Source organism: Schistocerca serialis, chromosome 3, assembly GCF_023864345.2.
Source record: "Schistocerca serialis cubense isolate TAMUIC-IGC-003099 chromosome 3, iqSchSeri2.2, whole genome shotgun sequence".
In the NCBI taxonomy this organism is placed as follows: Eukaryota; Metazoa; Arthropoda; class Insecta; order Orthoptera; family Acrididae; genus Schistocerca; species Schistocerca serialis.
The window spans coordinates 99,067,166-99,078,845 of record NC_064640.1 but is presented as its reverse complement, the minus strand read 5'-3'; the positions used below and the strand labels follow the sequence as shown (position 1 = coordinate 99,078,845).

The following is an 11,680-nucleotide window of genomic DNA, read 5'->3' as shown; positions in this document are numbered from 1 at the left end:
CGTCATTACGAAATGTCATATTCATGATCTATGGAACAATGATTTATGTATGTATGTATATGTGCATGCCTCTTCACCTCTGAGTAATTACTACAACCTACATCCATCTGAATCTGCCTAGTGTATTCTTCTCTTAGTCTCCCTCTACGATTGCTAACCCCCACGTTTCCCTCCAGTACTAAATTGGTAATCTTTTGACGTCTCAGAACGTGTCCTACCAAACGATTCCTTCTTCTAGTCACGTTATGCAACAAATTACTCTTCTCGCCAATTCTGTTCTGTTCCTTCTCAATAGTTACGTCATCTACCCATCTACCCTTCAGCTTTCTTCTGTAGCACTACACTTCAAAAGCTTCTATTCTCTTCTTGTCTAAACTATTTATATTCCATGTTTCACTTCCATACGTGGCTGGACTCCATACGAATACTTTCAGAAAAGACATTCTGACACTTAAATCTAACGTCGAAGTTAACTAATTCCTCTTCCTGAGAAACACTTTGCTTGCCATAGTCAGTCTACATTTTATATCCACTCTACTTCGACCATCATTAGTTATTTTGCTCCCGAAATAGCAAAACTCATCTGCTATTTTAATTGTCTCATTTCCTAATCTAATTTCCTCAACATCACCTGACTTAATTCGAGTGCATTCCATTATCCTCATTTTGCTTTTGTTGATGTTCATCTTATATCCTCCTTTCAAGACACTGTCCATTCTGTTCGACTGCTCCTCCGGGTCCTTTGCTGTCTCCGACAGAATTACATTGTCTACAGTAAACCTCAAGTTTTTATTTCTTATACATGGATTTTAATTCCTACTCCAAATTTCTCTTTTGTTTCCTTTACTGCTTGCTTAATATACAGATTGAATTACATCGGAGATAGGCTACAACTCTGTCTCATTCCCTTCTCAACCACTGCTTCCCTTTCATGCCCCTCGACTCATATATCTGCCATCTGGTGTCTGTACAGTTTGTAAATAGCCTTTCGCTCTCTGTATTTTACCCCTGCCACCTTCAGAATTTGAAGGAGAGTATTCCAGTCAACACTGTTAAAAGCTTTCTCCAAGTCCACAAATGCTAGAAACGTAAATTTGCCTTTCCTTAACTATCTTCTAAGATAAGTCGTAGAGTTAGTATTGCCACCCGTGTTCCGACATTTCTACGGAATCCGAACTGATCTTCCCCGAGCTCGGCTTCTACAATTTTATCCATGCGTCTGTAAGGAATTCGTGTTAGTATTTTGCAACCACGACTCATTAAACTGATAATTTGATAATTTTCACACCTGTCAGCACGTGCTTTCTTTGGTACTGGAATTCTTAAATTCTTCTTGAAGTCTGAGGGTATTTCGCCTGTCTCATACATCCTGCACACCAGATGGAAGAGTTTTGTCATGGCTAGCTCTCCCAAGGCTATCAATAGTTCTAATGGAATGTTGTCTACTCCTGGGGCCTTGTTTCGACTTCCGTCTTTTAGTGCTCTGTCAGATTCTTCACGCAGTATCATATCTCCCATTTTATCTTCGTCTATGTCCTCTTCCATTTCCACAACATTGCTTTCAAGTACATCGCCCTTGTATAGACTCTATATATACTCGTTCCACCTTTCTGTTTTCCCTTTTGTGCTTAGGACTAGTTTTCCATCTGAGCCCTTGATATTCACTCAGGCAGTTCTCTTTTCTCCAAAGGTCTCTTTAATTGTCCTGTAGACAATATATATCTGACCCGTACATCCTTACATATGTCCTCTATCCATCCCTGCTTACCGATTTTGCACTTCCTGTCGATCTCATTTTTGAGACATTTGTATTGCTTTTCGCCTGCTTTGTTTACTGTATTTTTAAATTTTCTCCTTTCATCAATTAAATTCAATATTTCTTCTGTTACCCAAGGTTTTCTACTAGCGCTCGTCGTTTTCCCTTCTTGATCTTCTGCTGCCTTCAGTATTTCATCTTTCAAAGCTATCCATTCTTGTTCTACTGTATTTCTTTCCCCTGTTGTTGTCAATCGTTCCTAATGCTGTCTCTGGAAGTCCCTAGAAGCATTGGTTCTTTCAGTTTATCCAGGTCCCTTCTCCTTCAATTCCTACCTTTTTGCATTTTCTTCAGTTTTAGTCTACAGTTCATAACAAATAAATTGTGGTCAGAGTCCACATCTGCCCCTGGAAATGTTTTACAATTTAAAACGTGGTTCTTAAATCTGTCTTACCATTATATAATCTATCTGAAACCTTCCAGTGTCTCTAGGCCTCTTCCACGTATACAAACTTCTCTCATTATTCTTATACCAATGTTAACTATGATTAAGTCGTGTTCTGTGCAATAGTCTACAAGGCGGCTTCTTGTTTCATTCCTTATCCTCAGTCCATATTCACCTACGAAAACGAAGTAAGTATTCTTGAACTCCAATCAAGAACAACTGCCAAGATGAGAAACATAGAAGTAGATATCCTCGGTGTAGCTAAACAGCTTAAATTGATTTATAAAGGCCAGGCCTCTGGTCCACATTGTATACTAGTCAGGTACCTTTCAGAGTATGCTGATACAATGGCTCCATATTTAGCAATTATATATAACCACTCGCTCACAAAAAGATCCGTACCTAAGGACTGGACAATTGCTCAAGTCACACCAATACCCAAAAAGGGAAGTGGGAGTAATCCGTTGAATTACAGGCCTATATCACTACCGTCGATTTGCAGTAGGGTTTTGGAACATATACTGTATTCGAACATCATGAAGTACCTAGAAGAAAACGTTTTATTGACACATAAACAGCACGGTTCTTGTGAAACACAACTAGCTCTTTATACTCACGAAGTAACGTGTGCTGTCGACAGGGGATGTCAAATTCATTCCATATTTTTAGATTTCCAGAAGGCTTTCGACACCGTTCCCCACAAGCGTCTTGTAACCAAACTGCGTGCCTATGGAATAGCACCTCAGTTGTGCGACTGGATTCTTGATTTCCTGTCAGAAAGGTCACAATTCGGCGTAACAGACGGAAGAGTCATCGAGTAAAATAAAAGTAATAACCAGCATTCCCCAATGAAGTGGTACGGGCCCTCTATTGTTCCTGATCTATATTAACGACATAGGAGACAATCTGAGTAGCCCTCTTAGATTGGTTGCTGATGATGCTGTCATTTACCGTCTTGTAAAATCATCGGACGACCAAAACGAATTGCAAAATGATTCAGATAAGATACCTGTATGGTGCGAAAAGTGGCAATTGACCCTTAATAAAGAAAAGTGTGAAGCTATTCACATGAGTACTAAGAGAAATCCGCTAAATTTCGATTACGCGATAAGTCACACAAACCTGAAGGCTGTGAAATCAACTAAATACTTAGGATTTACAATTAAAAATAACCTAAAGTGGAACGATCACGTAGATAGTGTTGTAGAGCAAACCAGAGATTGCGATTGATTGGCAGAACACAAAAAGGTGCAACAGATATACTAAAGAGAGTGCTTACACAACGCGTATCCGCCCTATTCTGAAGTATTACTGTGCGGTGTGGGCTCCGCGTCAGGTGGGACTGACGGATGACATCGAAAAAGTTCAAAGAAGGGCAGCTCGTTTTGTATTATCGCGAAATAGGGGAGATACTGATACGTGAATTGGACTGGCAATCATTAAAAGTTAGCCACTTTTTGTTGCGACCGGATCACCTACATAGGGAGCAACGATGATCACGATGAAATAAGAGAAATCAGGGCTCACTCAGAAATATTTAAGTGCTTGTTTTTCCCGCCCATTGTTCGAGAGTGGAACGGTAGAGAGAGACAGCTTGGAGGTGGTTCATTGAACCCTCTGCCAGGCACTTTATTGTGAATAGCAGAGTAATCACGTAGACGTAGATGTACTAGTATACCATATCTTCCTTTTTCTAGTATCGAATTCTAGTCCCCCATGACTATTAAATTTTCGTCTCCCCTAACTATTTGAATAATTTCTTTTATCGCATCATACATTTCTTCAGTCTCTTCATCACCTGCAAAGCTCGTTTCGTATAAACTTGTACTACTGTGGCAGGCGTGGGCCTCGTGTCTGTCTTGCCTACAATAATGCGTTCACTGTGCTGTTCGTAATAGCTTACCTGCGTTCCTATTTTTTATTCATTATTAAACCTACTCCTGCGTTACCCCTGTTTGATTCTGTATTTATAACCCTGAATACACCTGACCAGAAGTCTTGTTCGTCCTGCCACCGAATTTCACTAATTCCCACTATCCCTAAATTTAACCTATCCATTTCCATTTTTAAATTTTCTAACCTACCTGCCCGATTAGGCAACGGCCTTGCCGCAGTGGATACACCGGTTCCCGTGAGATCACCGAAGTTAAGCGCTGTCGGGCGTGGTCGGCACTTGGATGGGTGACCATCCAGGCCGCCATGCGCTCTTGCCATTTTTCGGGGTGCACTCAGCCTCGTGATGTCAATTGAGCAGCTACTCGACCGAACGGTAGCGGCTTCTGTCAACAAAGCCATCATAACGACCGGGAGAGCGGTGTGCTGACCGCACGCCCCTCCTATCCGCATCATCCTGTGCGGATGACACGGCGGTCGGATGGTACCGGTAGGCCACTCGTGGCCTGACGACTGAGTACCTGCCCGATTAAGGGATCTGACATACTCTCCGATCCGTAGAACGCCAGTTTTGTTTCTCCTGATAACGACGTCCTCCTGAGTGGTCCCCTCCCGGAGATCCGAATGGGGGACTATTTTACCTCCGTAATATTTTACCCAAGAGGACCCCATCACCATTTAACCATACAGTAAAACTGCAGGCCCTCGGGAAAAATTACGACTGTAGTTCTCCTTGCTTTCAGCCGTTCGCAGTACCAGCACAGCAAGGCCGTTTTGGTTTATGTTACAGGGCCACATCAGTCAATCATCCAGACTGTTGCCCCTGCAACTAATGAAAAGGCTGCTTCCACTCTTCGGGATCCACACGTTCGTCTGACCTCTCAACCGTCACCCCTGCTTTGTGTTTGCACCCACGGTATAGCTATCTGTATCGCTGAGGCCCGCAAGCCTCCCCACTAACGGCAAGGTCCATCGTTGTTGGGGGGGGGGGGAGTGTACTTGTTATTCAACCTTAACTACAGGGTGTGTTTCTGAATATAACAATTTCCACCAAAATGATGTGTCAGGATCAACAAACACTGTAAATTTTAGTAAGTAATGGCGGCGCTCACTTTCCCTAGACCAAGCGGGGGCAACTTGCTTATCTTTTGTCTTGTAAAGATGTCTTGTAGCCGTCGTCCCGATTGGTTTCTTCTCCCCTGGTGCAGGCTTCAGTGTGTATGCTATAGACAGTGCCTAACGAAGAGTCAAATGGGAAAGTATTAAGTGCTATTAAAAACGACATTGAGGAATGTTGGGATGCCAACTGATTTTATTTCTATTTATAGAAACATAAAGTCAAGAAAATTATCCTGAGAGCCACCCTATTATCAGTATTCATTGCAGGGTTTCCATATGCTAAGTATTTCTAGAGCACCCCAAAATGTAACAAACTAAATGCCCGACACGGTTTTAATACAAGATCGGACAAGTACGTCATCGGAGGCAGCTTTAATGAATTATTCCATCTTAACGTGAGATCACATTTTACGCAAGGATTCACCTATTTATTCCTCCTAAAACGACCACAGGCTATCTCAGCAGTTTGACACCTGCCTACTCAGGGCTCGCCTGTGATAGTCCGTAGTTTTCACCAATGGCTTCCAATATTAACTGAAATTTGTATTTTGTTTTTAATGTGTAGATTGAAAGTTATTGAAATTATAATTAGCAATCTCTCAGTGCAAGTAACGTCAGAAGCACGGTTGTGGATGTATATTAACATTTAAACCAGTAAATGTAAATAATGATAGCTACGCTTCTTCATGCCAAGTCTTGCAGGTGAATCCCTGTTATCTGTATAGGTTGCAGTATGATACGCTCTCACACATCTCACCATTCTCACTCTCTGCGACCTTCTGTCGTGTGTCGTGTACGCTTCTCGTTGCCTTACTACGACGTGAATCTTCCTATACCGTATGTTAACGTAAAAATAAAATGTAATGAAATGTAGATGGAGATATGGCATAAACACCACAAGGGCATTTGGTGAAATAAAAATGAATCTTACGTGCCCATCTGAGGTAAGGAAGGTCATCATGACTCTAAGAAGTGAAAGCTCATTTGGGCAGGGTAATACCTCAAATAAGACACTATAAAGTTGGGGTTCTGTAATATACAATATTCTTAGTCACTTACGTAACGCGTCATTAACTCAGGGTGTTTTCCCAGAAAGATTGAAATATGTCATTTTTCAGCCCCTTTATAAAAAGGGTGACTCCATAGAAGTCAATAACTCCCTCCCAGTGTCACTCCTTACGTCATTTATCGAAATATTTGAGGAGGTAATGTACTCCATTGTTGTCACCCATCTGTTTAGTAATAGGATATTTAGCCAGTCACAGTTTAGATTTGAAAAAGGCCACCCTACCGAGTCAGTTATTTTTATATTTACTGAGAACATAATAAAAACTTTAAACGATAAAGAATCACCACTTTAGACGTTCTGTGATTTATCGAACGCATCTGACTGTGTCAGTCATAATATTCTATTAGAGAAGATAAGTTTTTATGGAATATGTGTTTCAACACACACCTGGTTCAGTTCTTACTTAAGAAACAGGATGCAAAAAGTTATCCTTGGCTATTCAAGTAATAATACGAATAGGGACTCCACTTCATCTGCATGTGCAGAAATTAAAGTGAAGTCCCACAGGGTTCCATCATTGTCCCCTGTGCTTAATTTTTGTTAATGATCAACCATTTTATTTGAATGACGAGGCGAAATTAGTCCTGTTTGCAAATTATTTAAGGACTGGTGTGAAACCGAGCAAACAGGCATCAACAAGGAAGTATTTTTCATGAAGGTTAGCAACTGGTTTTGCCCAAAATGAACTAGCTTTAAACTTTCGAAAAACACATCTCATTCAGTTCTGTATAGTCAGAAACATCAGTTCTCAGAAACTAATGCGCCAACAAGAAGTACTAATACAGTGTAGAAAATTCCATTGTCGTGCATACTGACGAAAACTTAAAAGTGGAAGAACCATGTAGTCGGTCTACCACAATGGTTAGGTTCAGTTACTTTTGCTGTAAGAACGAGTACCTACTTCCGGGATACGAAAGTCAATAAGCTAACTTTTCAGTTCACTGATGTCTTACAGTATAAGATTCTGGGTTAACTCACCGCTTAGGCAAAAAGTATCCATTGCACACACACACACACACACACACACACACACACACACACACACACACACACACACATATATATATATATATATATATATATATATATATATATATAATTTGCAGTAATCTCTTTAAGCAGTTACAAATATTAATCACAATCTCACACAAATTCGTCCACTTGAGAGAAACAGAGATATTCACAAGTACAACACCAGAAGGATTAATGATCTGCAACTATGGTACAGAAAGGGGTGGAATATGAAGCTATGAAATGGCCTGCAGTCAGCTCATGGAAATAAACTGTCTGACAGACTGTAAAAGTGTTTCCAGATGTAGATTAAATATGTTTACCATGTCAGCTCCTTCTGTACTATAGACGAATTCTTGAATAGAAATGATTAGTTGTGTTGACAGAAATAACACGTAAATGTTCAGCATGTAAGGTTGATGCATAAGTTTGTAGTGTTTATGTTTTGCATGTTGATATTTGGGTTACTGTAGGTTTATTTGTCGATTCTTATTTTTTATTTGTAGTTCACTGTTCTATTTGAGTTAACATATTATCATTTTGTCATTTGGAGATACTGAGTGGATCTGTGGACGCTAAAAAATAGTGCCAAGTGGAAAAATCGGAACATTGTTTCCAACATATACTTCTGTTTGTGTCTAATAGAGGGGTGACAGCGGCAGAGGCAGCCGGAACGTTTGCGCCATGTATTGAGGTTCAAATGGTTCACATGGCTCTGAACACTACGGGACTTAACATCTGAGGTCATCAGTTCCCTAGACTTAGAACTACTTAAACCTAAATAACCTAAGGACAGCGCACACATCCATGCCCGAGGCAGGATTCGAACTTGCGACCGTAGCAGCAGCGCGGTTGCGGACTGAAGCGCCTAGAACCGCTCGTCCACAACGGCCGGCCATGTATGGAAGTAGTGCAATTGGACAGAGCACAACAAGAAAATGGTTTTCTCGTGCTAAGGAGCATCGTTTTGACATTAATGACTCCACGTTCAGGAAGACCTTATGGGTTCGATGAAACTGGTTTAAACTCATTAATCCACAATGATCCACGACAGTGTACTCGAAAACTGGAAAATGTGACATTCCACCTACCGGCAACATTTGCATTCAAGGGGGTAGGTTCAAAAATCGGGTGTATGGGTACCGCACGCTCTAAGCCAAAAACACAAAAATCAGCGGGTTGCCATATGTGCATCTCTGCTTGCTCGTTATCAATTGCTCGTGAACAACACCGACCATTACTATCCTCTATCATTATGGTGACGAGGAAGGGTGCATTTGTGCCAACATAAGGAAAAGAAAGGAATGGTTGAGCCCAAACAGGGCAGGCCTGCGCTCATTCACAAAACATAATGTTACGCATAGGGTGGAAAAGTGTCGGTGTGGTGTATTACGAATTGCTTCCTCAAAGTGTAACCATCACTGCTGAGATTTATTGTCAACAACTGATACATCTTGCACACGCAGTCCAAGAACAAAGACCAGGACGACTGCGTGAAGTGATGTTACTCCACGATAACGCCCGCCGGCATTCTGCTAGACTGACAAAAAACAGTACACAGGAACTGGTTTATGAAGTCCCTCCACACCCATCTTATTCACCTGATCTTACGACCTCAGATTTTGACCTTTCCGCTCTCTATCGAACAACCTTCAAGGAACTTCCTTTCCGGATGATAATGCACACCGAACACGGATCGGCGAGTTTTTCGTCTCAAAACCACGTGATTTCTACAGCCACGGAATCGAAAAATTTCCCCAGCAATGGTAACCCGTTGTGAAAAGTGAAGAACAATATATTGTTGATGATTAAAGTCTCTGTTATGTGTATCTGTTGCGTTTATTAAAGTAATGGAAAAACGGTAAGAGCTTATGCACCAACCCTGACAAGAAAGTGAAGCGCGCAGAATACATGATTGGCTGTCAATGTAACTTTGTACACACATACACCATTGGCACTTATTAAAATGATTGAAGTTGCAATTCTGGCCGGCCGGGGTGACCGAGCGGTCCTAGGCGCTACAGTCTGGAGCCGCGTGACCGCTACGGTCGCAGGTTCGAATCCTGCCTTGGGCATGGATGTGTGTGATGTCCTTAGGTTAGTTAGGTTTAAGTAGTTCTAAGTTCTAGGGGACTGATGACCTCAGAAGTTAAGTCCCATAGTGCTCAGAGCCATTTGAACCATTCATTGTAATTCTGTGTGACAGGTAGAACAGCTACCAGCTTACATATATTGTGTGTGTTTAGTGTTGTTACCAGGTGTGGTAGGATGTATTAGGGGGGTAAACAGTGTCAGATGGTGAGTGATCACTGTGAAGCACATGGAATGTAAAATTAGAGAGATTCGAGTGCGCACGGAGGCTTTTCGGCAGTTGTTCTTCCCGCGAACCATACGCGACTGGAACAGGAAAGAGAGGTACTGACAGTGGCACGTAAAGTGCCCTCCGCCACACACCGTTGGGTGGCTTGCGGATTATAAATGTAGATGTAGATGTAGAAGTGTCAAACACGCGTATGAGACAGCATTATCAGGAACTGATAGTGCTTGAAAGTGGCCTCGTTAAGGGTCTTCATTTCGCCGACTGGTCAAATCGAGCAGTATTCAGGTTTGTGTGGCAACTGGAAATGACAGTGGTCTAATGTTGGACTACATGGGAACTTGAAGACAGGCGCACTCGTTGTTAAGGTCGGCTACGTCTGCTTACCACAAGGGAGGATCACAAACATTGTAACCTCTTCACGTCGGCACCTGCCATCCGAAAGCGAATAACAAGCCCTGCAACATTCTGTATCATAACACAACATTGGTGGAGGCTATCAGCAGCCGGACTAGGGAATTATTGTCCCATGCGTAGGCTGCCGTTAACACCCAACACAAACGGCTGAGTTTAGAGTGGTGCCATGGACTGCTGATGTATGCCGTCGCACTGTGCTCAGTGATGGACCTTTTTTCTGCTATACCCTGGACGACCCTAGATACTCTAGTATGCGCTTATACTGAATACGCCTGTGTACTATCTGATGTAGTACATTCTACTGATTCTTTGTTATTGATCTGATGATAACAGTCTGCCGAAACTGGATTAAATAAAGTTCGCTCATAGAGAAAAATTTTGTATACGACTATGTCAGGAAGGGTATCTGACAATAAAGTTCGGTAACAAAATATCAATTTGCCGAATTGCAAAAAATTGTACCCGGTACATTGGAGGATAAATGCTATAGAATGAAGAAGAAGATGGTGTCCAAAAATACACTGACAGTATTCTTAGGTCATCTTAAATTTCTGTTCCGTCACGTCGTCGAAAACTGAAGTGATACTGAAAAATAAACGAACAGTCATGAATGTTTTAATACTTTAATGTCTCATTTCCCTCTCATATTAGATAGTGCATGTACTGAACATAATTACACTCGTCTGTTCTTAATCTTTCTTTAAGTTGCTGTTAATATGTTACTACCAGTAACAACTACTAGAAATTGTTTTATGAATCAATCTTGGACGCTGCAGACAATAATAATAGAGTGAATATCTGTCGTATAGATAAATATACCACTGAACATATGATAATCTGTGTCCGTAGGCTCTACTGCATCTCGGTGTGGCATATATTCATTATTTAAAACCTACTCAGTCTAGATTGGAAGTAGATACGACTTTACCTTCAGCTTCAGAAGCGACTTCCATATTTTAGCCACGTACTTTACGCAAAAACAACAATAATTATAACGCCATGGCGTTTAGTCAGAACATTCTTCCAACTTAACTGAGTGAAATATTTGAAATGAGCAGTTTAGCTGATTCACTCTGTATGTAAACTATACAGAGAAGATTACAGATTTTTATAGCCACTACCTCCTCACATGTTACATAAATATGTCTTTATATTCTGAGTTTACAGGCAGCGTGTTGTAGTGTTGATATTTCAAATGTTTTATTTTTTGCCATAAATTGTTTTTGTTACTGATAGTATGTCATCCTATTGGCTTCTTCGGATTGTCGACCTCGGTAGTCGAGTCTCGCTTTAGCGCTGAATCTGCTACATTGCGGTACGAGTAACCAAAAACTTTTATAGTAACAGAGAAAAGCTGCGAGATTCTTCAAGCACAAGTTATAAATTTTGTTAAAATTTGGAATCACTTACGTCTTTTCTGTTTAGCGTATCACTGGAAGTTAAGCACTACAAATCTCACAGTAATCCATTTTATGGTACTTACTGACTATTGGAACTATTTTCAGTTTCCTTCCATGCTGGTGGGTGTCTGATACGTTATTCGAGTGTAAATCGCTAAGTTTCTCTCCACTTTGTTGGTTTAGCCTGTAATCATTGGTATTCTGTTTAGCATATCGCTGGCAATTAAGCACTTCAAGTTGCACAATGATCTAA

The 11,680-nt window shown here is 41.1% G+C and overlaps 1 pseudogene; it reads left to right on the top strand.

Annotated features, from left to right (window-relative positions):
• Window positions 1-4,296: 4,296 nt before the first annotated feature.
• LOC126472338 (5S ribosomal RNA) lies at window positions 4,297-4,414 on the top strand (annotated as a pseudogene).
• Window positions 4,415-11,680: the final 7,266 nt, after the last annotated feature.